The sequence below is a fragment of the Geotrypetes seraphini genome, chromosome 2 (genome assembly GCF_902459505.1).
Source record: "Geotrypetes seraphini chromosome 2, aGeoSer1.1, whole genome shotgun sequence".
NCBI classification, from domain to species: domain Eukaryota; kingdom Metazoa; phylum Chordata; class Amphibia; order Gymnophiona; family Dermophiidae; genus Geotrypetes; species Geotrypetes seraphini.
The window spans coordinates 381,962,509-381,989,551 of NC_047085.1; positions in this window are offsets into that span (position 1 = coordinate 381,962,509).

Here is a 27,043-nt window from a genome sequence, read left to right on the forward strand (position 1 = left end):
CCCTTTCACTTCCATTATATGCAAATCTCTCTCATGCATATTCATTAGGGATATCTTGAAAACCTGACTGGCTGGGGGTCCCCCAGGACAGGTTTGAGAACCACTGCTGTAGACTCTCAGAACCAGCCCAATAGTGCCTAAATGCAGATGCACATATTTACATCTGGATTAGAGAAAGTATAAATGTATGCAAGTACTCTACTACATGTTTTTGGAGTCCTAATAACTCCCAGCAATCATGGTGTTTACACTAGTCTCTATTATTGGCCTAGGCAGTTTCAGTTTCCTGAAAGTAGTTATGAACACACAATTCTCAATTTCACTTTATAATTAGAGGGGTTTCTATCTCTCCATTTTCTTTGTAGCAGTATACCTGAGGAGCAACTCCAGTCCTGTGACTTCTAGAGTTCCCACAAAGCATTGCTTTATATCATTAAAGACCACTACAAGAGTGCAGTGGGACTCCAGGCCCTTTTCTCCATTTACAGTGGTGTGCAAAAGTCTGAAACCACTTGTGAATTTTGCATTCTTTCAACTTTCTGACCTTTTATTTTAATGTCTTTGTTGACATTATAAGGGATACACTTAGCTATTAGAATCAACTTTTAAAAATCATTTGTTTCTAATTTTACAATTTTGTTGATACTGGAAAATAACTACTATAACTTCTACAGATCATGCTTCAAAACTGGATTGAAACTGTCCAATCAGTATGTGTTTTTTTCTGACCAATCAGGAGGCTGTTTTCATCAGCCAATCACATTCCAGATGTCATTGTATAGAGCAGCTATAAAAAGCCTGGGCTATTTGGGGGTGTGGCCAGGACGTTCCAAAAGTTGTGTGCAGATTTACAGAATATGGCTTTGAGCATGCACAAGTTCAGTGCAAGCATTTACACCTGGTTTTTACCAGGTGTAAATCCTGCACCTAAACATTCAGCTTGGAAATCAGTGCTAAGTATGATTCAATAAAACATGTAAAACCCTTATAGAATCATGCTTAGTGGTGATGATTTGAGGTGTATATTTTTTAGCACTATTTACTAAATCCATTGGTGGGTAGTGAAGTCAGACTCACCACTAAAGGCACTATAATAGAAAAAGAAATTAATATTGAGAAAACCAGTTTCTTCTCCTCTATTAGACCTACAGATACTTCCAAGTCAACTAATGCAGAAATACCTGAACAACTAAGGAGAAGATTCTCAAAACTTTAACATGGTCACTAAACCAGTTCAAGCCAGTTTAACATTCATGTATTTTACTGGTGGATTATCAAAAAGGCTTATAATAGTCTTTTCTGAGCTTCCTAGCAGTCACTGAATGTATAACAATGAGGTCATTAATATTTAAATGAGCATTCCGGGCAATTCTCTAACCTCACTGTCCTACATTTGCGAGCAAAATTTTCTGGCAGGTCTGAGCTGTCGCAGCCTTTCTGGTCTGAGCGCTGATTGGCTTAGGCATTGATAGGAAAGTAAGTAAGGCTTGACAGGTTAGACAGGTCAGGTAGAAAATTTTGCTTCTATCAAGCAAACCCCACTCCCCCCCAGCAGCGGGAGGGATGCCCACTCCCTCCTGCCACTGTTAAGCACGCCCCCCCCTGAAACCCATCCTGAAGTTTGAGGTCAGTAGGAAAAAGGCAGAAACTTATATATATATATATCTTAAATAATAAAATGCTAGCCCGCGCATACGCACTCGCAAAGCGTGTTCTCTGATCCCTTTTCTGTCGGGATGTGGCCGCACGAGTGCGCATGCGCGCTTACTAGGTCACTGGCAGAAGACCAACCTTCACAGAGGGAGTGAACGCGGAGTCCTGCCGTCCCTCAAACGTAAGTCTCCTCCTTTGCCCGACTCCGGCTTCTGCTCCTCACCAGTCCTGCCATCGGTCCTGTCCCTGTTAAACCGGCTGCCAATAACAAAGCCAGATGCCATGGGTTCTTCACTTTTGCCAAATTGCTAAAGGCTCTGCCGGTCTCGATCCTGCCCATCTCTGAAGTTACTTCCTGATTTTGAGGGGCAGGATCGAGACCGGCAGAGCCTATAGCGATTTAGTAAGAGGGAAAGCCCCCGTGATGTCTGGCAGAGTTTTCTGTTGTCGCTCCCCCCCCCCCCCGCCGCACTCCTCCCCGGTGCACCCAAACCCCTATTGATATTCCCATCCAACCCTCACACCGCTGAGTCCGGCAATGAGAGGTTTCTTCAACAAGAAGTGTCCGCTCAAATTCAAATGCTCCCGACAGGTCGGGAGAGGGCAGAACAGGCTCGCACACCCGGCAGGGACAGGGCAGGAATGAGGCTCCCTGCAGGACCAGGCCCGATGGCTGGAGTTCTCCGCTGAGTCCGGTAAGGAGTGGTTTCCTCAACAGGAAGCGAATTAAAATACTCCTGGCAGGTCGGGAGGGGACAGAGCAGGCTTGCATGCCCAGCGGGGACAGGGCAGGAACGACACTCCCTGCAGGAGCCGGCCCGTTGGCTGGAGATCGCTGGACTGGACAGGGGGAGCAAGTAAGGGATGCTGGGAGGGGGAGCATGGAAGAGGTTGTGCTGGACAGGGGTGAAGTAACAGGAAGGGAGGCCTACTGCTGGACAGGGGGAGCATGGAAGAGGTGCTGTTAGACGAGGGGGGAGGATATAACAGGAAGGGAAGCCTACTGCTGGATAGGGGAAGCAGGGAAGAGGTGCTGCTAGACGGGGGAGAGGTAAAAGGAAAGGAGAAGACCTACTGCTTGGCAGGGGGAGAATGAATGGGTGCTGCTGGACAGGGGGAGACTTAAAAAGAAGGGAGAAGGGCTCCTGCTGCACAGGGGGAACAGGGAAGGGGTGCTGCTGGACAGGGGGAGACTTAAAACGAAGGGAGAAGGGCTCCTGCTGCACAGGGGGAGCATGGAAGGGGTGCTGCAGGACAGGGGGGAAGTAAAAGGAAGGGAGAAGGGCTACTGCTGGACAGGGGGAGCAGGCAAGGGGTAGTAGTGGACAGCCGAGGAAAGAGAGAGAAAGAAAGTGGCCAGGGAGAGAAAAAGAAAGAAAGAAAGACAGACAGACACACATATTCTAGCACCCGTTAATGTAACGGGCTTAAAGACTAGTATATATATATATATATATTTTTTTTTTTTTTTTTTAAACCTCTCTAAGCTCTTTTATTTATATCTGTTTTCAGTAAGGTTTATTTGTTTATTTTGCAAACAAGAAAACTGTTGAGAAGCTGTCAGTTTTGATAAGTAGCCTGCTATCCATCTATGTCTCCCATTCTTTTTCTTAAATGAAGATTTATATGGTCCAGCAGGGTACCAACTTTCTATCTTAAGAACAAACAGTAAAGCGATGCAGAGAAGATCTAGCCAGGGGCCTAGTGGTGCTCTACAGTATTGTTCCTTGCAAGGCTTCAGTTAATCATCATTTACAAGTATTTTGCCGCTCAAAATTATTTCTACACCTGCAAAAATTAGATTATGGAAGCCTTTGACTTCCAAAGAGTCTTTCTTTTTCATTAGCTATTATTATCACTGCCAAAATCATATAAATGCTTTCTGTTTTTAATAAAAAAAATATGTGACCTCGAGGATCACTACTTAATACTAGGTGAAAAAAAATTTTCAGTGTGTTATATGACTAGGGTTACCAGACGTCCGGATTTCCACGGACATGTCCTCCTTTTGTGGACATGTCCGAGGGTCCGGATGGCTTTTCAAATCCCGGCACTTTGTCCGGGTTTTGAAAAGCTTCCCTTCGTGCAGGAGGGCATCCGCGCTGATTTTCATCCAATGAAAAATAAATAAATAATTGACCAATTAAGAGCTTGGCATCAAACTCTTAGGACGCCTAGTGACGCCTAAGTAAAAGTAGCATCTGAAAAGTAGGAATGGTTATGGCGGAGAATAGGTGTGGTTGACTTAGGCATCACTAAGTCCCTGAGTTAGGTGTTGGTAAATTAGGTCCAGTAAAATCTGGCCTAATATGCAGGCACCTACCTACAAAATGCCTAGCGATGACTAAGCACTGCTAGGCACCTCTATATGTGATTTTATAAACTGTGCATAGTGGTTGTTTGACAACCACGCTGAATGGATCCTATAATGCAGGTGCATTTAGGCACCATTCATGGCCTTAAGAGTCAAAATGCAGCAAAATGCTTTAATGCATTTTGTGGCAGCTTGTTGGCACATGCTAAGTGCATGTTAAGGTTTCAATGCCCTTTAGTTAGCCCGGTAATGATTTCATTTATTTCCTGTTGAATCATATTAACATACATATCATTTATGGAAGATTTAGCTTCTGAAATATATGAGCAGTGCTGAAACACGCTACAGCTTCCAGGCTGGTTTCAGGCTATTTTAAGTGGCTACGACTTCAAGTATGTCCAGATCGTTTATAAAGATGTTGAAGAGCACGGGTCCAAGCACCAAGCCCTGCGGCACTCCATGGGTGACACTCTTCCAGTCCGAGTATTGTCCATTTACCCCCACTCTCTCTTTCCTATGCTCCAGACAGTTTTTAATCCTCGTGAGTATTTCACCCTCAATTCCATGGCTCACAATTTTTCAAAGTAGTCGTTCATACGGAACCTTGTCGAACGCCTTCTGAAAGTCCAGATATACAATGTCGACCGGGTCGCCCTTGTCTATCTGCCTGTTTACTCCCTCGAAGAAGTGCAGCAAGTTTGTCAAACAAGATCTGCCTTTGCTGAAACCATGCTGGCTGGTCCTCATCAGCCCATGTCCGTCAAGGTGATCAATGATGCAGTCCTTTATCAACGCCTCTACCATCTTTCCCAGTACCGAGGTCAGACTCACCGGTCTGTAGTTTCCCAGGTCTCCCCTCGAATCGTTTTTGAAGATCGGCGTATCATTTGCCACCTTCCAATCCTCTGGAATCTTTCCTGATACAATTGACAGATTGGCTATTAGTTGAAGCAGTTCAGCTATGGTCCCTTTCAGTTCCTTGAGGACCTTTGGATGGATGTCATCTGATCCTGGGGATTTATCGCTCTTAAGCCTATCAATCTGCCTGCATGCCTCTTCTAGACTGACCATTAACCCTGTCAGTTTCCCGTTTTCACTCCCAGCATATAGCCTAATGGGTTCCGGTATACTGTGTATATCCTCTTCGGTAAATACAGACGCAAAAAATGTGTTCAGTGTGTCAGCGATTGCTTTGTCCTCTTTTAGCGCTCCCTTTATTCCTTGGTCATCCAACGGTCCCACCGCTTCCTTTGTGGGTCGTTTCCCTTTAATATATCGAAAGAATGGCTTGAAGTGTTTCGCCTCCTTGGCTATTTTCTCCTCCTCGTCTCTTTTGGCCTCTTTTACCGCCTTATGGCACCTGTGTTGATGCTGTTTGTGGTTATTCCAGTTTTCATTAGTTTTTGATCTTTTCCATTCCTTAAATGAGTTGGGGTTTTTTTGTCTCTGATCGCTTCCTTTACCTCTACAGTGAGCCACGCTAGTTCTTTATTCTTTTTCCTCTTTGATCCCTTGTTGATACGCGGTATACATAGATTTTGTGCCTCGGTGACCGTATCCTTAAAAAGAGACCAAGCTTGCTCTATCGTCTTTACAGTGTTTATCCTCTTCTTAATCTTCCCCACCATGCGTCTCATTTCTTCATAATTCCTTTTCAGAAGTTTAGCACTGTGGCCGTCGTTCTGGACCGATGTTTTGCCCCTGTTTCCAGGTTGAAGCGGATCATATTGTAATAGCATGCGTTAAAACGCCAGCCGCGCTAGCCGCTAACGCCTGCCATGAGCAAGCAGTAGTTTTTTGGCCAGCATGAGGGTTAGCACGTGATTAAAGTCGTGTGCGCTAACCCCGCTAGTACGGCTTGATAAAAGGAGCCCTAAGGCATAGATCAATATAAAAAAACTACTATAATACACATCCTTCCTTAAAAGCTTTTGCCCAATTCATTAATGCAGCTCTAATCTGTGAACAGCTCAGGAAACTGCATCGTATTATATATTTTAATCTATGCCAATATTATAACAATATTAACATTCTTCACTGCTGGAAAGGACTGATGATTCAGTGGTTACTGAACTTGAACTTGAAAGAGGAGGAAATAGGCGAGATGTAGTGCATCAACCGGCAAAATATGCAGAGAACAGAGTGGCAGAAAGATCCTGAAACACCTGGAGACTTTTCATGTACATACGTAACTGTAAACTCCTTGTTCGTGTAATATGTGCAACTGCCAGAGAGTCTTGAGAGATGGGTACAATATGCAGGTGTTAGATTTTAAAACGCCCTACCTTTTTTTTTCATAAAGTCCTTCGCATAAGTACGGTCACAGATCCCTCCCTTCTTCAACTCCTGTGGTTATACCATCAAAGAATGACCACAGAGAGGTTAACAAACACTTAAATGCAACACACTTCACAGGGGTTACTGAGCAGAAATGTGGGCTTCTGAATAAGAGAGAAATAAGCTTCATTGCCTTCGTAACTGTATGATTTTTGGATGTAGAATATTACTTAACAATGCACCATCTATAAAATAGAGATGCACAGACGCATGCCAAGAGAACAATGCTCTTGTACTTAACTCAAACCATAATAAATTGACTCTATCTAAAAGCAATCAATTGATAGATAGATATGCTTGCCTTTCTATTTGTGCCTTCCCTTTTCAGATTTTATTTTAAAAGTTCACTGCAGGATGTCAATTGCATAACCATATAGAGGTAAACAAATTTATGATTCTTCTCTAACCCTGTGCTCAGCCTTCAACTCCTACACTCGGTTAATCAAAAAATGACCTAATTATTAAGCAGAAGGGGCGATTTAAAAATCATTGAAAGGACCTAGCCCCTAATGATTTTTATCCCAGACATAATTATAATAATTAGCATTATAAAGTGCTAATTATCTTTTTGACACAAAGGACTTACACAAGAGACAATGATTCAAATTAAGTAAAGAGGATGTTGCTTTTTTTTTTTTTCTTATATTTTTTTTTTCGCTGTAAAGGAGGAAAGGACATTTTGTCCATCAGATTCAAGACCTATCCTCTTTTTCAGTAAGTAACTTGTTCCCATGAGGTATTTATTTTTTTGTATTTATTTTGTGGAGGGATGTGTCAGCAGTGGAGAATGGGCATGGATGTACTATTCAGGTAGCATGTTCCATCTACTGTGCACTAACTGGTTAGCGTGTCCCTAACATGGGAGCTCTTAGCACCTCCTAAATACAAGGTATCATGTTTCCCTGAAAATAAGACAGTGTCTTATATTAATTTGGGGTCCAAAAATGCATTAGGGCTTATTTTCATGGGATGTCTTATTTTCTTTCATGTACAACAATCATCTCTCTCTTCCTCTCCTCCACCCCAATTCTTCCTCTTTCCTTTCTCCCCCCCCCCCCCGCCATATGCAGCATCTTTCCTCCCCTTTCACCCATCCCCCTGTGCAGCAGAATCCCACCGACCCTCCCACCGTGAGACTGACATACCTCAGCTCCGAAGCCTCCAAAAACAGCAGCAGTGGAAACCCTCTGAACGGGCTACTTCGCAGAAGTCCCCACCAGGGCCTTCCCTCTGCCGTATCACTGATACAGATACTGGCTGCAAGGTGTGAGAGAAATAGGATAGATGGGTGGAATGGGGAAGGAGAGGGCAAACACTAGATGCAAGGAGGAAGAAAGAAGGGCAGCTACTGGAGAGGAGAGAGAGAAATAGCAGACACTGGAGAGAAGAGGGAAAGAGAATGGACAGAATCTTGATGGAAGAAAGATAAGAAAGAGGACAGATGCAGGAAGGGAGAGAAAAGGCAGATGATGGACGCGAGGAGGAAGAGATAGGCTAGAGTTAGTGAGATACTAGGAAATAAAAGGAAGTGGAATAGTAGAGTTGGGGTTAGGGAAAGAGAAGGAAAGATGAAGATAGACTAAGAAAAAGGAGGAAAATTGAAAACTAGATAGAAAGAATTGGGCCCAGGGCCGGATTTTCCTATAGGCTAATTAGGCTTCAGCCTAGGGCCTCAAGATCAAGAGGGGCCTACATTCAAATTGTTAGCAAAATTAAAATTACTCTATTCTAAAAACAGTGAACACTAAAACACTGAACCGAAAATAAGGAGAAATTCTACGCTTCGGGATCGGAACCGGCTCCGGCCGCAACGGGGCGCCGACTCGGCTTCTCCCTTTCTTTTTCTTGCCCTGAGAGGAGGATCGGGGAGGGAAAGATGTCAGTACGGAAACAGCTGGGCAAAGCCCAGCCCCACGGGGAGAGAGGCAAAACGTGGATCCGTCAGGACAGGGTGGCCCAGACTGGCATCGGGGGGGGGGGGGGGTCAGTGGAAGGGGGATGGGGATGGGAGGCAGGCAGGCTGGCATCGGAGGGGGTGGGGGGTTTAATGGAAGGCAGGCAGGCAGGATGGCAAGGGGGGGGGTGTTCAATGGAAGGGGGATGGGAGGCAGGCGGACATCGGAGGGGGGGGTGAGGTGAGGAAGGACGCACTGGGGGCACTATGGACATAGGAAGGGGCAATGTTGTGTGTTATGTTTGATTAGTTATTGTTACAAGTACTATATATGGTGCTGAGAATAAATGTCCAAATAAGTGTTCTCAACTTTTTTTTATTTATTATCCATGTCACATTTTTTATAAAGATTAGTACCAATAACAATATGTTTCATTTAACATATTGATATATATCACAGTAATGATGCATTTTATTATCTCTCATGTAATTTACAAACTTAAAAATGAGAGGTGAAAGGGCCTCATAAGTGGAATAGCCTAAGGCCTCTTTTCATCTAAATCCGGCCCTGATTGGGCCCCTTTTACAAAGCCGCAGTAGCTCTAAATCTGGATAGAGAGGTATCAGTACAATCCCAATTAGCACTTATTGTAACATACAAAATACCACAAGTTGTTACAAACATACTATAATTAGACTTTTTGGGGGGGGCTAGAGCTGTGTACATTAATAGATAATACTCCCTTGTTCATTTTACCTGTGTGTAACACACTTGAGATGACACATGGGGAGTTGTGATTGCTGTTTGGACCATCTGTCAGATATTCCCCAGAGTGAGGTGTCTGGGGGGGTCACAACAAGGTGCATTTTTGGGTGTGGGGCAGGCGGTGAGAGGGTGATCTGCCCATTATGTGCAGTCCTGTCAGGCAGGCCAGTGCAGGTAGACACACTTGATGGATGTGTTTGGTTTCATAGGATCTAGGATCATCTTGTACGTGGGAGATGTGCTAAGCAATCTATGTACGACGTGACAGTGTACTGACCACTCTGTCACTGTGCTGTGCTCTTAGCTGTCCACAGTGCAGTCAATTGAATGTAGTTGTGTGGCTTGCCCTATCTCAGATAGGCATGGGGGGGCTTGTGAACAGTATGGGTCTTTACTTTGCCAGGGTCTTCCAGGTATCCTGCCATGTTTTCTTTCTGATAGCTACAGTGCTCGTTTTGTATTTGCATTCCTCCTGGCCTTCATTTTCCACATGCAAATGAGAGATCACTAGTGGTTGCTGCATATATTGTATATGTTGTCACTGGGTTGTCCTCCAGATACTTGGATCCCTTTGCGTCATTCTGGTAATCTTCGGTCCCTTTGAATAGGCTGTTCCTTGACCACATCCTAATCACTTGAAGAAAGGCTCCGACTCTGGTTCCTGAAGGATGCTAATTACTATACATGTAAGGACTGGGCATGCACATATGTATCAATATGGGCACAGTTTCTGTATCATAGGCATCCTTTTAGAACACTGGTTATCTGTAAGTACCATAGGTGCATTATGTGAGATCCACATTTATCTCTGATATATATTTTTTTATACTTGTAAGACATTTTCATTGGGGGTCAGAGAAAGGTTGATTTTTACTATTTGCTTATTTACATATATAGCCCTCGCATTGTAAAATATGTCACAGATCCACATATTTTCATTAAAATGCCTCTATTCCCACATCTACAGCATATCTAAAATGGTGCTGCTTGTCTGTCTTATCTGTTTAGATTGTAAGCTCTTTCAAGTAGGGACTGTCTCCTTCATGACTTTATACAGCGCTGCATATGTCTAATAGAAATAATAGTAGTAATAATAGTATATTGAATAAACATGGATGCTAGGAGTCTGTATGATTACTTTATTAGTGTGCAAGTTACATTTTTAACAACCACCCTGAAATATTTTAGCATGAGATTTATCATTTTCATTATTGGGGTTAATTAGAAGGGTTAGGTACTATTTGCACACTGATTTGTAGGTAGTGATGTTAGAAAAGCTATGTATATCAGCCGGGATTACAGATTTTGAAATAATATTATGGGTGTCTCATCATCATCAAGTTTTCTTAGCAGAATATAGAAGTAGATTGCCGGGCCTTTCTTCTGTGCAGTATAAATCTGATGTTGTTGCCATTGTTGCATCAAACGCGATCCTCTGCCTCCAATACGGCCCATCTGCTGCTGCCCAGATGGGTGGTACATCTCTCCTGAAACCTGTCCGCCTTGGGATGACCTTCTGGTAGTGAAACTATCGACGGCATAGCTTTCAGCTTCTCAGAAGTGTACAAACCCTAGTGGCACGTCAAGCCCATGTATCATGCACTCTTTTTCTCAGTGGTCAGTTACGGATGTGAAAGCTGGACACTACGGAAACAAGACAGAAAGAAGATTGATTCATTTGAGCTTTGGTGCTGGAGAAGGATTTTAGGTGTGTCATGGACCACCAGAAGAACTAACAAATCGATTCTGGAAGAGATCAAACCAGCTATGTCACTGAAAGCCCAACTGAAGTTACGACTATCTTATTTTGGTCAAGTTTCAAGTTTTCAAGTTTTAAGTTTCAAGTTTATTTATTCATTTGATGAATCGCCTATTAAAATTGCTAGGCGATGTACATAATCCAAGTAGAGAATAAAACAGAGAAACTAACATATTAACAATATAATTACATAAAATACAAACATGAGGTGGGAGGGAAATAATTAAAAGTTACAATCTTAAATTTGGTAGAAAAGGTAAAAACAAAAGGTAAGGGGTTATAAAACCAAAGCACAGTTTAAGAAGGATCTCTAAAGCATGTAAAAGTTTCAAATATTAAAAGCGTCATTAAATAAATAAGTTTTTAAAATTTTTTTAAATGTTACGATGTCGTTTTCAGTTCTAATATATTGAGGGAGGGCGTTCCACCATTGTGGTCCCATCACTGTGAACATGTCTGATCTCCTCGTTCCTATGATTTTCAAAGAGGGTACTGAAAGCAGGCAAAGAGGGCGACTTCCAATCAGATGGCTGGATACATTGAACCATTCTTCAAAATAGATAAGTAGACAAAGACTAATTCAAAATACACATTAACCAAAATCCAGTGAGGTGGATTCTATTGACTGCGGGGTGTCAGATTGACCATATCAGCAGGTCTGTCAATTCCTCATTCATCCCCTACAGACAGTATTTTTTTATCTTTTTTATATGCTTTTTATATAAGTATATATTTATGAACTTTCATTATTGACGTTTTTTCCTAATAAATTAGTGATAAGAACAATATTAAAGGTGACTTAGCTTATTTCTGTGAGTATATAAGTCATACTGGTTTGAAGTTTTTTTCTCCGATGTTATACATAGAACACTCCCCTCTGCCAACGCGTTTCGCCAGTCTTTCTCAAGGCATGGGGTTCTGAGGAGAAATATAAGATATATTTTGAAAACCTATCATTTAAATAAAACAAAGAGCTAAGATTAAAAAAGAAACTACGGCACATACCTGATGCATAAAATGTACCTAGTTTGCGTATCAACGGCATCGAAAAGATGGCCGCGGCATTATTTTCTCACTGAAATAGAGGTTATTTCTGACGTCAAGCATGACGTTAGTAATTGAGGTCAACTTGAGCAAGCCAGTCAGCTGTTTCATTTAACCCTATTGGAGCCATGGAGTTTAGCATGAACATCCATCTAAGTTCTTTTAAGTTAAGGTTCTTTTCTATATTGCCTCCCTCCCACCCTGCTATGATACAGTCCAACACTCGCCACTTGAGATCTTTTAAAGTGTGATTGCACAGTTTCCAATGATGAACCAAAGGAGACGTTTCATTTCGAGTATGAACCCTGGACTTATGTTCAGTCAACCTTACTTTTATGGGCCTTAAAGTCCGACCAACATAAAGTTTTGGGCACGGGCACTGAATGCAGTAAATAACCTGACTGGAATTACAGTTAGTTGAAAACCTAGAATGATACATGACCCCTGTAATAGGATGGATCCACGATTCTCCAGGGATCGTGAACGGGCACCATTGGCACCGACCACATGGGAGATGACAACCCTCAGTCCTAGGTGTCGGGTTTCTAATGATGCTATGATTCACATATTCTCCTATGTTTTTTTGTCTCTTATAAGAACAAATCGGATGATTTTTCAACAGAGGATTAGCTAATCTAGCAACGTGCCAGTGTTTTTTAATAATTTGAGAAATTTTAGAAGCCAAAGTAGAATATTGTTGGATGAAAGCAATATTCTCATCAGGGCTAGAAGATCCGTTTGTCATATCAGAAATGGGCAGATCACTCTTCTCTTGAAGCAGCCATTCACGATGGGCATACTTTGCCCGAATATAGGCTCTTTTGACCACATCATGAGGGTAGCCACGTTTTTCTTTTTTTTCTTCTTTTTTAATCTTAGCTCTTTGTTTTATTTAAATGATAGGTTTTCAAAATATATCTTATATTTCTCCTCAGAACCCCATGCCTTGAGAAAGACTGGCGAAACGCGTTGGCAGAGGGGAGTGTTCTATGTATAACATCGGAGAAAAAAACTTCAAACCAGTATGACTTATATACTCACAGAAATAAGCTAAGTCACCTTTAATATTGTTCTTATCACTAATTTATTAGGAAAAAACGTCAATAATGAAAGTTCATAAATATATACTTATATAAAAAGCATATAAAAAAGATAAAAAAATACTGTCTGTAGGGGATGAATGAGGAATTGACAGACCTGCTGATATGGTCAATCTGACACCCCGCAGTCAATAGAATCCACCTCACTGGATTTTGGTTAATGTGTATTTTGGATACATTGAAAACAACCATGGGGATGATGCTGGAGGACCTTTCCAGACTAACACATAACCAGTTTCTTTTTAGATCCGCAATTCATCAAGTCACTAGGATTCGAACACAAGTTGATGGCTTCTAACAACAACATTTTGCGTGTGCATTTCCTATTTTGAAGTAGAAAAACACATCTACTTTGAGAAATTCAGATGTTGTCATTTGCACCGTTTTCAGGCATATGTAATCTGGAGTTTGAAGGTGACGTTAAGCTAGAGGTTGTTCATATATCTTTGGCATTTTAAACTATCTCAAGAACTTAATAGCATGGATCTACAATTAGTTTCCTATGACACGCAGTTTAGTAAAATCTACAATTTCAATTGTAAATGCCATCACTTAAACACATGGGGTGCAAATTTTACCACTTATACGTGGAAGTGTCAAAATTCATATGTGCAGATCCTAGAGCATGCTGCCCTTTTGAAAATAAAGCAGTTGCTCTCACCATGTTCTGTTAAATGCACATTGATTTCCTGCAATCTTATAGGTATTTTATTAAAAGTTCCATGTTCAGCAAGCCTTTTGTGCAAAACATCTTGTATGTTTTGAATGTCCTAACTTGGACCCCCTGTTTCCTACTTAATCTCTACAAAATTAGTCTTATATGCGCATTATCTGCGTTGTTTCTCATTATCATATTTTGTCCATAAATGCTAATTAGGTTTAAGGAGACCAGTGAGTTCTTGCCAACAACTATAGAGATAAAGATTATAGTAAGCAGTTGAATACCACAATAGGAATGCGGTAATGCTAAGGGTAAAGATCTCATTTACTACTATGTTATTTTTTTTCCTCACATACAGAAAATGGTCCCTAAATTTGTCATGGAAACAAATAAGAAAGTTTATCTAGTATACTTCCAAATATTATAAATCCTCAGTGATAAGTGTTAACTGGAAAAATAAATAGGAAAAATTTGTGTGCTAATCTCTTAAAAATAAGAGAAGGAAACCAGAATTAATGGAAATACGACATTTTCAACAAATAAAAGATTCAACAATAGCTCTGTTTATTCAGTATATTAAAGATAATCTAGAGTTCACTGATGAAAAATGGATACAATGCTCGCTGGAATATTCTGTAGATATCCTACCAGCTGTCAAATTACTTCATTTTGTTCAGCTACTATAAACTTGCTTTTAATAATAATAGTGTCAATAAAATTCTTTTTTAATAAAGTTGGATAATTTGTGAGTGTCATTGTTTCAAGCAGATTAAAATGTTTCATTTCTTAAAAGACATATAGTTATCAGAAAATATGATACTCTAGGATTCTGCGTTCTAGTTAAAAATCTACAAAGTGCTGGTAGATGAAACATTTACTATGTTTGCAGTAGACATAAATAGGGTCACTTTATAAAGGTAGTACAGTACTACTACTACTATTTATCATTTCTATAGTGCTGAAAGGCATACCCAGCACTGTATATTTAACATTCAATAGACGGTCCCTGCACAGAAGAGCTTACAATCTAATTTGGACCGATAGATAGGACATCCCAAGATTGGGGAGATTCTGGTAGAAGGAATGATACAATGGGTATAGGCATCTGACAATAAGTGGGAGTTAAGAGTTGAAAGCAAGATAAGGATATGGCTAACAACCTTGCTTACAGTATTTCATGTAACAGAAGACACTATCTCTTGCTCTCTCTTTCTATAGATGGAAGATACAAAAAAAAGAAGGCTTACTGTCTGCAACTGCCTCATACTATCTTGTTGGAGGAGATACAGACTGAAATGGAGCAGAATACTGGTCGATGCACTTATCTCAATCACTGACATGCGTAACCCTTTCTGAATAATTTATGACATAGTCACGACAGTCCATCTTGTTGTACCACCTCTGCAGACAGTCCTATCTCTAGGCCTTAATCAAAGCCTATCGGGGGATACAGGAACAGCAGAGCCATTTGGCCCAATTCTCATACAGAAAAGGGGTTTCTAACTGGAAAAATATTTGTTTTATATTTTTAATTGAATATGAAATTAATTTGACTAGGTGCTTTGCTTTACATGTGTGAACAGTTTGCCACATAAAATGTGTCAACAAAACTAACCCCCTCTTTTACAAAGCCACGTTAGCGGCTGCCGCACGGCAACAACCCCAAAGCCCTTTAAATCTCTATGGGCTTCAGGGCCGTTACTGCAGCGGCCTGCGCTAAACGGCTTTGTAAAAGAGGTCCTAAGATTTCAATTTAAATAAATGTTGTGTATTATTACTTCAACAGATAAAAATCTGTTCCAACTGCTTTTATACCTTTTTTTATTATTATAATTTTTTTAAATTATTAATTCCAAGACTATGGAGCCTCCTCATTTGGACTAGCCTGGGCTTCTGTGATTCTTTGAAAAACCCTGCCCTCGATCTATGCTTGTCTTTTAGGGCCTGTTTTATAAAGCCACACTAGCTGCTGCTGTGCGGTAATGGCCTGGAAGCCCATAGAGATTTAAAGGGCTTCAGGGTTGGTGCCGAGGGCTTTGTAAAATAGGCCCTTAGTCTGTCTCAAGAGATAGCACAGGGATTGTGCAATAACAAAGGGATGCCTCATAGGTATGCTAACATTTTTACCCATTGAAAGTTGTCTTGTGGACTACATCTTCCAACATAAAATCTTCTCCTCAAATGTCATCTGACCAAACACTTCATAGTTTCTATTACCACAAAGAAATCATAGTCAGAGTTCCAAACCACATCCCTCACATTGCCCATTGTATGATGGTCTCCAACAAGCTATCTTTTTGATGGCCATCCTTGTTGTACACACACCACTGCATCTTGGCGTAATCATGTACAGCACTGAATTCATAGAAGAGGTCTTCACAGGAATGAGGATCACGGGAATCCCATTAGGATCCCTCCAGATCTATGGGACTCCTATGGGGATGGATGTTTGTTCTCCAGGGTTCCCATGGAAATACCAGCATATCTTTGTACCAATGTTCCTTCTAAGCTTCTTTGTTCCCTCAGCGTACCAGTTGCTGATTGCCACACACATGGGAGAGCTCTGTACATCCACCGATCTGGGAGAAGGAGCTGGAACTTGATGGCCAATCAGGAGCACTTCCTTGTAAAAGTGCTCCTGATTGGCCATCAAGCTCCAGCTCTTTCTCCCAGATTGGTGAATGTGCAGAGCTCTCCTAGTAGTGAGCCTTGGGGTGAGACCATCCCTCAAGAATCTCATTGACTCAAGTTTGCCACCACTCACTGCAGCTGTGCACAGGCGCACGGGAGAGACTGGGCAGCATAACCGTGCAGCTCCTGAGCCAGACTACCCTACATTAAACTGCTTCAGCCCAGCAGGTACCAACATTAAATATGTAACTATAAAAAAAAAGAGTGGAAGAGGAGAGAACTGCTGCAGCAGGCAAATTCTGCCTTAAATCTACTTCTTTGGGATAGAATTTTGTTGATATGTCAACTCCACCTGACTGGGGAGAGGGAGGGAGAAGGGGTATTGGATTAATGCCTGTTCTGGCAGATGTCTGACTTTGTTTTGAATTTTCTGTAAAACTCAATTAAAACAAATCAAAACTGTCAGAAATAATTGCTGCTTTTTATGGGGACAGGTATGATTTATATGGGGGGATGGAGGGCATTCCCCACGGGGACGGGTGGGGAAGGAAGGAATTCCTCTCAGAGATGGGTGGGGATGGAGAAGATTCTGGTGGGAACAGGCAGAGATAGGTGGAATTCTGGCAAGGACGGATGGGAACGGGTAGGATTCCGGTGGGGGATGGGTAGGATTCCTGTCCCCGTGCAACTCTCTAATTCATAGCTCATAACATTTCTTTCCCTACTATTAGAAACATAGAAATATAATGGCAGTTAAAGATCAAATGGCCCATCTAGTCTGCCCATCCACAGTATCCACTATCTCCTCTTCTCCATAAGAAATGCCACATGCCTGTCCCATGCTTTCTTGAATTCAGACACAGTTTTTGTCTCCATCATATCTGCCAGGAGCCTGTTCCACATATCTACCACCCTTTCTGTAAAAAAGTATTTTCTTAGATTACTCTTGATTGACCTAGGATCTTGATTGAAGATGTTTTATATATGTTTGTTTACTTATGTGTATACTGGTTATATGATGAATATACACGTTTGTAGAAATTTTTTAAATAAATAAATACTCCTGAGCCTATCACCTCTTAACTTCATCCTATGTCCTCTCATTCTGGAATTTTCTTTCAATTGAAAGAGACTTGCCTAATGTGTATTTATGCCATATAGGTATTCTAACGTCTCTCTAGAAACAATACTAACAATAACAATCTTAAATAAATTACTGCAGCAAAAAAATTGTTGCCAAAATGTTATAAGCCATTTAAGTAAAGTGAAGAAAAAAGCCTCAACTAATTTTATATGCAGACGGCAACCCAATGAGTTTTTTAGCCGTTCTTACTCTGTATCATAGGCAAAAAAATCTCCACTACTTCTCTAAATGAAATCTTTCAAAATAGGAAAATATTTCACCACAGTGCACAGGGAACAGGAAAAAGAACCTTCAGGAAGGTAACACTTATCTTCACAGCTGTTGATGTAAACCAGGATTGTGATCCAAAGACGCAACGATCTTACTGCAGTCACATTTCTGGCATTGAAGTGAAGACAAGGAACTGATGTCCAGATCCAACAAGGCACTTGTTTCACCAACGAATGGCTGCTTCATGGAATTCCCTCCTATTCCGTCTCTATCATATATCTCCTCACCTGCTTTTCCTCTAAAATATACATATTGAGATCTTTAAGTCTGTTCCCATACGTCTTATGACAAAGACCACTGACCATTTTAGTAGCCTTCCTCTGGACCGACTCCATCCTTTTTATATCTTTTTGAAGGTGTGGCCTCCAGAATTGTACACAATATTCTAAATGAGGTCTCACCAGAGTCATATAGGGACATCAATGCTTCCTTTTTCCTACTGGCCAGACCGCTTCCTATGCACCCTAGCATCCTTCTAGCTTTCACCATCATCTTTTCAACCTGTTTGTCCACCTTCAGTTGATTACATACTATCATTCCCTTTCATGCACAAAAGTTTTTCACCTCTAAACTGTACTGTTCCCTTGGGTTTTTTGCAGTCCAAATGCAAGACCTTCTTTTCACAATACCTTGCTCCTAGAATTACCCTGCTCTTAGCCCTAACTCATACATCCTTAAACAAGGAACAATATACATCTAAGATTTTGTCCTGTACACTCATCCCTCTTTTCCCAGATGATCAACTGCCCTTTATGAAGAGAGACTGGCGGGGGAAGCAACAAACTTCAAATCATTCTTCAGGTACGTTAAGGGGAAGCAACCAGCAAGGGAGGAAGTGGGACCCTTGGATAATGGGGACAGAAAGGGAGTGGTAAAAGAAGAAAAGGAGATAGCTGACAGGCTAAATAAGTTCTTCACATCAGTCTTCACGAGGGAGGACACAACCAACATTCCGGAACCTGAGGAGATCGTAAAGGGGGAGCAGGATGAAAATCTGGTCCAACTAGAGGTAAGCAAGGTGGATGTCCTCCGGCAGATAGACAGGCTAAAGAGCGATAAATCGCCAGGTCCGGATGGCATTCACCCAAGGGTACTCAAGGAACTAAGGAACGAAATAGCTGAACCACTTCGACAAATATGCAACCTATCCTTAAAAACTGGAGAGATTCCGGAAGACTGGAAAATAGCAAATGTCACGCCCATCTTCAAGAAAGGCTCAAGGGGAGACCCAGGAAACTACAGGCCGGTGAGCTTGACCTCGGTCCCGGGAAAGATGATGGAAGCACTGATTAAAGACAGCATCTGGGAACACATCGACAACTATGGGCAGGTAAAGTCGAGCCAGCATGGCTTCTGCAAGGGCAGGTCATGCCTCACGAACTTATTATACTTCTTTGAGGGGGTAACCAGCCAGGTGGATAAAGGGGAATCCATAGATATCATTTACCTTGACTTCCAAAAAGCTTTCGACAAGGTGCCACATGAAAGACTACTAAGGAAGCTATGGAACCACGGGGTGCAAGGGGAGGTCCATCGATGGATCAAAAACTGGTTGGCGGACAGGAAACAGAGGGTTGGAGTAAAGGGTCATTACTCAGACTGGCAATGGGTCACGAGCGGAGTTCCACAGGGGTCGGTGCTGGGACCGCTACTTTTCAACATATTCATTAACAACCTGGAGGCAGGAACAAAATGTGAGGTTATTAAATTTGCGGATGACACCAAACTATATCGCAAGGTAAATAACATGGAGGACTGCGAAGATCTCCAAAAAGATCTGACAACACTGGAAGAATGGTCCAAAAAATGGCAAATGAGTTTCAACATAGGGAAGTGCAAAGTCGTACATATAGGGAAAAAAAACCCGATGTTCACTTACAAAATGGGGGGATCAGCGCTAGGGGTGAGCGACCTTGAAAGAGACCTGGGAGTGATGGAAGACACAACATTGAAGGCGTCTGCACAGTGTGCAACAGCCTCAAGGAAAGCAAACAAAATGTTGGGTATCATTAAGAAGGGTATCACGACCAGAAAGAAGGAAGTCATCCTGCCACTGTATCGTGCTATGGTGCACCCGCACCTGGAGTACTGTGTTCAATTCTGGTCGCCGTACCTCAAGAAGGACATGGAGGTACTTGAGAGAGTTCAAAGAAGAGCAACTAAGCTAATAAAGGGTATGGAGGACCTCTCATATACTGACAGACTGAAAAGGCTAGGGCTTTTCTCCCTGGAAAAGCGGAGACGTAGAGGAGACATGATAGAAACCTTCAAGATCATGAAGGGCTTAGAAAAAATAGACAGGGACAGATTTTTCAAATTAAGGGGATCAATAAGTACAAGGGGGCACTCAGAGAAATTGAAAGAGGAGAGGTTTAGAACAAACGCCAGGAAGTTCTTTTTCACACAGAGGGTGGTGGATACATGGAACGCGCTACCAGAGGATGTGATAAACAGGAGCACGCTACAGGGGTTCAAAGAAGCTTTGGATAGGTACTTGGAAGACAAAGGGATTGAGGGGTACAAATAAGAGTAGAGGTATATTATAGGGATGGGATTAGAGGTAAATTAATCAGGGATCACTGTTCAGGCACTAGGCCTGATGGGCCGCCGTGGGAGCGGACCGCTGGGCAGGATGGACCTCTGGTCTGACTCAGCGGGGGCAACTTCTTATGTTCTTATGTTCTTCTTATGTTCTTATGTTCTTTGCTCATGATGCCAGGGATGTGGCAGCATGAATGAATCTAGCATCCCCATCACCCGCAGAAAGAGTGGCAACTGCTCCACTGTCATTTTCTTTCTTTTTACTTTAAAATTGGCTATACGTACTGCTATCTTCTGACAAGCAGATTGAAGCACTGCACTGCACAATCTAATAAGAGCATGGAAATATTCAGAAAAGAGCTCTATAAAATATAGGAAAGAAACAACCATTCATAAGAGACTGAAGATCGCATTACAAAGAGACTTATCCCATTTTTGACCTAAAGTTTCAGGCTTAACTCCCCAAAAGCTCTTAAAAAAAAATAAAAAATCAGACTTTAAAGATACTTGAAAAGTTTTGTTAAAACAGGTCTTGAAAAGTTTTAAACAATAATCCTTCCAGTAAACTTAAATGTACAAAATTCCAAAGTGCGGGCAGCAGGTAAAACTAGTCTTTGCAATATCAAACTCGGTCATAACTTATAAGAATTATATAATGGATCCTCAGATGGCTGCCATGGACTTTCAATCTAATGGTCCAATTCTGTTGCTCAATTCTTCACAGGTCCATACAGTATATATGTTTTTCTCTTCCTTTTTTAAAACTAGATTTACACAAACGAGTTTCCACAGTGATATTTATTATATATATTTTTTCTTCCCAATAGCATGAGGATAATTCACTTATCTTAATATATCTTCCTTTAAAACATAGGCTTTCTCCCTGAGGAAGAGTCTTGAAACATGGTCATGTCGGGAGAGGCGACCTGGAGAAAGCTTTGAACTGCCTTTTTAGGACCACACCCACTCTGTGATCCTGCATATCCTTTAATATTGTGCCTCCCTCACTTGGCAAGGACATGCACTTGGTTACCTGGGCAATCAAGGAATCCACCTTAGACTGAGTGAACATCTGTTGACACTCCTGTGACATAGGATACAGCTAGACATTGTATTGGCTACCTTTAAAGAACCCTCAGGAGCATCCCAGTGCTCCATAACTAAAACATTCAAATCAGAATGCTAGGGAAAAGACATGGGCTGTGTTCTCACTCCATGCAGGACAGAACACTGAGTGGAAGGGACCTGCTGGGAGTCTAACTGTAATTCCAACAGGGAATCAGTAATGAGCTCTAATAGTGCTGAAGGCGTGAACAGTTGGCATACTCTAGGATCTTCCACCACTGCTTCCTGCATAGTTGTTCCCGTTTGTGATCCTATATTTCCCAGCAGGGAAGACTCATTCTGTGACCTCAAGGGCATACAGACTGATCCCTCGCCCTCTGTAGGAGCACAAGCCCCTTTGTGTGACCCCTGACTCACTGACAGACCTTATATGAGGATCCTGGCTACCCAAATAAGCTCTCTATATCAAATTATCCAATTCAGGAGAAAAAGCTTTACTAGGCAGCACTGATACTGAACCCCTGCAGAACTACGCACACAAAGAGGGGAGATGAAATCGCAACCAGCACCCTGAAGAGCCCCGTTGAGCCCCCTGTGGTTTCCTAACAGCCTGTGCTCAAGCCCCTATGATTCAGTAAAGCAAGCTAAGCTAGTAGGGATATGGACCCCTAACTCCACAAAGTTTTCTGCAGGCTGGCTAGATGGTACACCAATAAATGAGCACAGGACAATTGCGCTCTGACAAATGCAGGCCAGCAATTGCACGTAGGGACAAGTACGTGCAGGACAATTGCAGCCGGTTAATCTGGAAGGCCCTGATTTGTTGAGACTCCTCAGGCCTGGTCCCTTGGGTCTGAGGAGTCTCAGCAAATCAGGGCCTTCATGTAAAAGTAATGCATATATCATGATTAGGGTTCCCATAATCATGATATAAACCTTACCCTAACACTAGATAGCAAGTGAATATTTAAAGTGTAGTGGGGGTCCCCCTCCACCCCCACCCTCAAAAAAGAGGGTTATTTTGTAACCCACAATAAAACAAAATAGTATCCACCACTGCAATTGTCCATGCGCGCGTCCATGTATGCAATTGTTGGCGTACGCACTTGTCCCTTCGCACAATTGTCAGGGCGCATTTGTCGGAGTGCAATTGTCCTGCACTCATTTGACGGGTCACCGGCCAGACAGGTCCTCAAGTGATTAACCTGCCAGCTGCAGACCCAAGTCTGCTTCTTTTCCACACAGCTTTCCCCCACATTAGGGAGCTCTAGTGCACCGACAGGTGTAAAAACCATGAAAAATAAATAAATATACAGAGCAAATCAGAAAGATGCCTTCCAGCTTGCGAACAGAAGGAAAAACTGAAGGTGGCAGCAGAGCCCTCTGGAAAAGAAGGAGTTTTAAATCCGGAATGGATTCTTTCTGCATGCTCGTGAGCATGGAGAGAATACCCTACTGTCTAAAACGACACACCTATTACATTAGAAAGAAGGGCTGTGGCTCACTGGTTGAGCTGTAGCCTCTCCACCCACAGGTTGTGAGATCAAATCCCAGTGCTGCTCCTTGTGACCTGGAGCTAATCCTCCAGTGCCCACTGCTTTGGATGTCAGCTTTGAAATGCCAACACAACAAAAAGGTGGTATAGAAGTCCCCATTCCCTTTGCTTGACCAGTGTGAGGCTCACCAGAGTTTAAACCGTCATCCTTTGGTAGCAAAGGCTAGAGAGTTGCAGCTGAAGTCCTCTCATTTCCACCTCTGTCATCTTGGACATCTCTTCATCATCTGCTTGAGGTCCTTTATGTTCTTTGTTTCATTTTCCTGGTGATTACATTTTCTCAAACCCACCTTCCCCAGTTTTTATAATAATGTTAATTTTAAAGTACAGACATTCTTTTGGCTTCAGATATTATGCAAAGTCCATAAAAAGAAGAATATGCACATATTTTGCACATGAGCATTGTTATAAAATTACCCATACATTTTTAAAGTCAAAAACAGCTTGTCCTATGTAGTCATAAACACATTCCGGTCCTATGTGGGCAACTGTGAGCTTTTGCATAAGCAGGAAAGGCCCACATAGGCACCACAGAAAAAAAGGAGACAAAGATAGACAAATGTCAGGGCTGGATTTAGAGGCAGAAGTTAGAGAACTCCATTTCCCTATCCCGTCCCCGCGAGTTTTGTCACTGTCTCTGTCCCTTCCTCATTCCTGTAAGCTCTGCCTTAACCACGCAAGCATCAAACACTTATGATTCTAAAGTGTTTGAGCCTTATGCAGATGAGCACGGAACTCGCAGGAATGGGGCAGGGCAGGAAAAGAACTCATAGGGACGGGACAGAAAAATGAGTTCCCGCGGAGACGGAGAAAAATTTGTCCCCATGTCATTCTCTAGCAGAAGTGTTTCCAAGCAAGTATGTAGGAACTACTGGGATGAGGAAGGGTGGTTGTCTTATAATAATTGCACACTTTGCAAAGAGGAGAAAATCATTTATATTTTAGTACAACTTAATTTTATTTATTTATGCTTAGTATTTATATACCACTTATAGCCTACTTGGTTTACATTCAGGTACTCAAACACTTCAGCCTTTTCTGCTCCTTCTCTTCATACTTTCCTTCCTTCTCTCTCAAACCTTTTCCCTTTAAGTACCCGCCTGTATTAATTTTTCTTCACCAGCCCATCCTATGTCATTAAAATACACAATACTCTCCAGCAGTTGTGCATAACGGAATGATACACATTAATTTAATATATTTGGAAGGCACATTCAAGTCACACAACAAAAAAGTTTGCCAAAGTACCACTGGGTCCATGCTCAACGCTGAAATGCTGTTTGAAATTGCATATTGATATTTCTGCTTTAACTCATAATTTACTTTTTGCCACAGAGTATCATTTTGTCTGAGAGGCTGCACATGATTTCAATATAGTTTTATAGATAATATAATATTTAGCACGATGAATCAAAAACTTTATAGGAAAAAACATTATAAAAATCATGTGACAATTTCATATGGTTAAAATGGATTTTTTTTTTTTTTTTACTGCAATCAAGTTTTAAAGGATATTTTAAAAAAAATAGAAGCAGTGAAAGCTATGAAGGGAAGGAAAAAAAAGGCAATATATGCATTTAATGAAAATTTAAAATGGCTTATAATGAAGGGAAAAATCACAGAAATATGAATTAGATATATAGAAGAAAAAAAGCAAATGCATGCTTTGGGAGAGAAAAAAACAGTTTATGTTGTTCAAGAAGCATGATCCTGAAAAGAACAGAATTAAACATTTTTTAAAAAGCACAAATAGGGTTCAGATGCATGTGAGCTCAAATACTCTAGGGTATCTTAACAAGGTCATGAAGTACCTTCCTAGCCAGTCTGGGGTTCAGGATATGTGTAATGAATATGCATGAAACAAATTTGAATGTAATGCCTCTATTTCTTCTTCTTCTTTTTTTTTTTTTTTTTTGGGGGGGGGGAGTGGAAATCTCTCTCATGGATATTACTGTGAATATCCTGGACCCCAAACTAGCTAGGGAAAGCAATGATATAGGCAACACGATTGTCTTAATATTGCCGACTAACCAAATAAGCTGATACAGAATTGGATTTGTAGCATTGAATAAGTAGGTCTGTATGTCTGTTCTCACCCCATTTCATTCCACTCCTTGATTTCATAGCACAGTGGTTAAAGCTACAACCTCAGCACTCTGAGGTTGTGGGTTCAAACTCACAGTGCTTCTTGTGACCCTGAGCAAGTCACTTACCGTATTTTCACGCAGATAACGCGCACCCGTGTAAAACGCGCACACGGGTATAGCGCGCAGAAACCACGATTTTATGTACAAAAACTTTTGTATACCGCGCTCACGGGTATACCGCGCATGCTGCCCGACTGTCCTTTCGCCCGCCCCGACTCTCCTCTGGCCACCCCGACTCTCCTTTCGCCCTCCCCGACTCTCCGTGCGCTGTCCCGACTATCCGTTCACCCTCCCTGACTTTCCGTGCACTGCCCCGACTCTCCGCGCCCCCAGGTGGGACCTAAAGCTCCAGGGCCTATTCTGATTGGCCCACGCGCCTTAGGCCCCACCAGTAGGCGGAGCTTTGGGACGGATGGGCCAATCCGGCCTCATTCCGTCGTTGGCTGCCTGCCGGACAGGCGGGTTTGGCTCCCGTCTGTCCGGCCAACTACCAAAGGTACGGGGAAGGGGGGTGGGGGTGTCGTGGGGGTCGGCCAGGGGGGTCGCGGGTCGGCTGGGGGGGCGGTCGGAGGTTCTTGGGAGGGGGCAGTCGTTGGAGGGAGGGGGGTTTGCATCGAGGGCAGGAGGGCCTGGGATCCCTCCTGCCCGTAATGTAGTGCGGGGTGGGGGTAGGGGGTCGCCATGGCCAGGAGGGTTTGGGCTCCCTCCTGGCCCGATATTGTCGGGGAGTTGGGGAGTCAGCCGGGCAAGAGGGCTTGGGCTCCCTCTTGCTCCGATCGTGGATGCGGGTGCGGGTGGGAGCGCGTGCGAGCGGTCGTTCAGGGTGGGGGTGCGAGCGGTCCTGCTGGGGGGGGTGAATCGGGCGTCGGGCGGGGTGGGAACTATGTAAAAAAAAAATTTGTATACCGCGCTCTCGCGTATAACGCGTGAGGGGTATGCGCGGTAGGTAAAAACGCGTATAACGCACGTGTTATATGCGTGAAAATACGGTAATCCCCCCATTGCCCCAGACACATTAGATAGATTGTGAGTCCACCGGGAAAGAGAGGAAAAATGCTTGAGTACCTGAATAAAATTCATATAAATCATTCTGAGCTCCCCTGAGAGAACAGTATAGAAAATTGAATAAATAACCTCCCTTTTACAAAACCATAGGGCAGATTTTAGCACCAGTTGCGGCAGTAATAGCTACGTCGCTCGTAGGAATTCTATGAGAGTCAGAGCGGCTACCGCCACGGCTGGCGCTAAAAGACGCGCTACGGTTTTTTAAAAGGGGAGGGGGGCTAAATAAATTTCTGTACATGTAAGGCAGCAAAACCAGGACTGATTGAGCCAGTTTAATTGACCTGGGGAGAGGTGGCAACCCTAATAGAGAAACAGTCATGAAATGTCACAGTGCTGCTGGTTTGCGGTGGTGGTAGCTCAGTCATTGGCTCTTAACGCTTTGCTATGCAAAGAAGCATGTAACAATCAGAATTTGCATGAACTAAAAAGAATTTTCAAAATAATAATGCAGACAAAGGAAAACTGTGCCCTTTTTTCTTAGTTATTAAACATTCAGAAATACATTTTAAATTGGTCTTTCAGCTGGCACCATTTTTTACTTTAATAGAAAAAATTGATACATGCCTGGTTTTCTTCGGTGTTATATATGGATTTGAGTTATGTATATTTCTCTACTATAAACAGGACTAGAGATCCATAAATGCCACAGGGTAAATCCAGAAGTGGACAAGCTTGTTCTTAAAAACAGATTCAGTTGACCAATATTGAAAATAAGAACATAAGAACATAAGCACTGCCTCTGCCAGGTCAGACCAGGGGTCCATTGTGCCCGGCAGTCCGCTCCCGCGGCGGCCCCCCAGATCCATGACCTGTAAGTGCTCCCTACCTAACCTAAAATGTCCATACCCTGTTCGCTCAATGTCCTGTAAGGTAAACCTTTATGAATCCCAGAATTGTACTCTGTCTTATCACCTCTCCGGGAAGCGCGTTCCAAGTGTCTACCACCCGTTGAGTGAAGAAGAACTTCCTTGCATTCATTATGAATCTGTCTCCTCTCAGTTTTTCTGAATGGCCTCTTGTTTTTGTTGTCCCTGCTAGTCTAAAGAATCTGTCCCTCTCCACCTTCTCTATGCCTTTCATGATTTTATAAGTCGCTA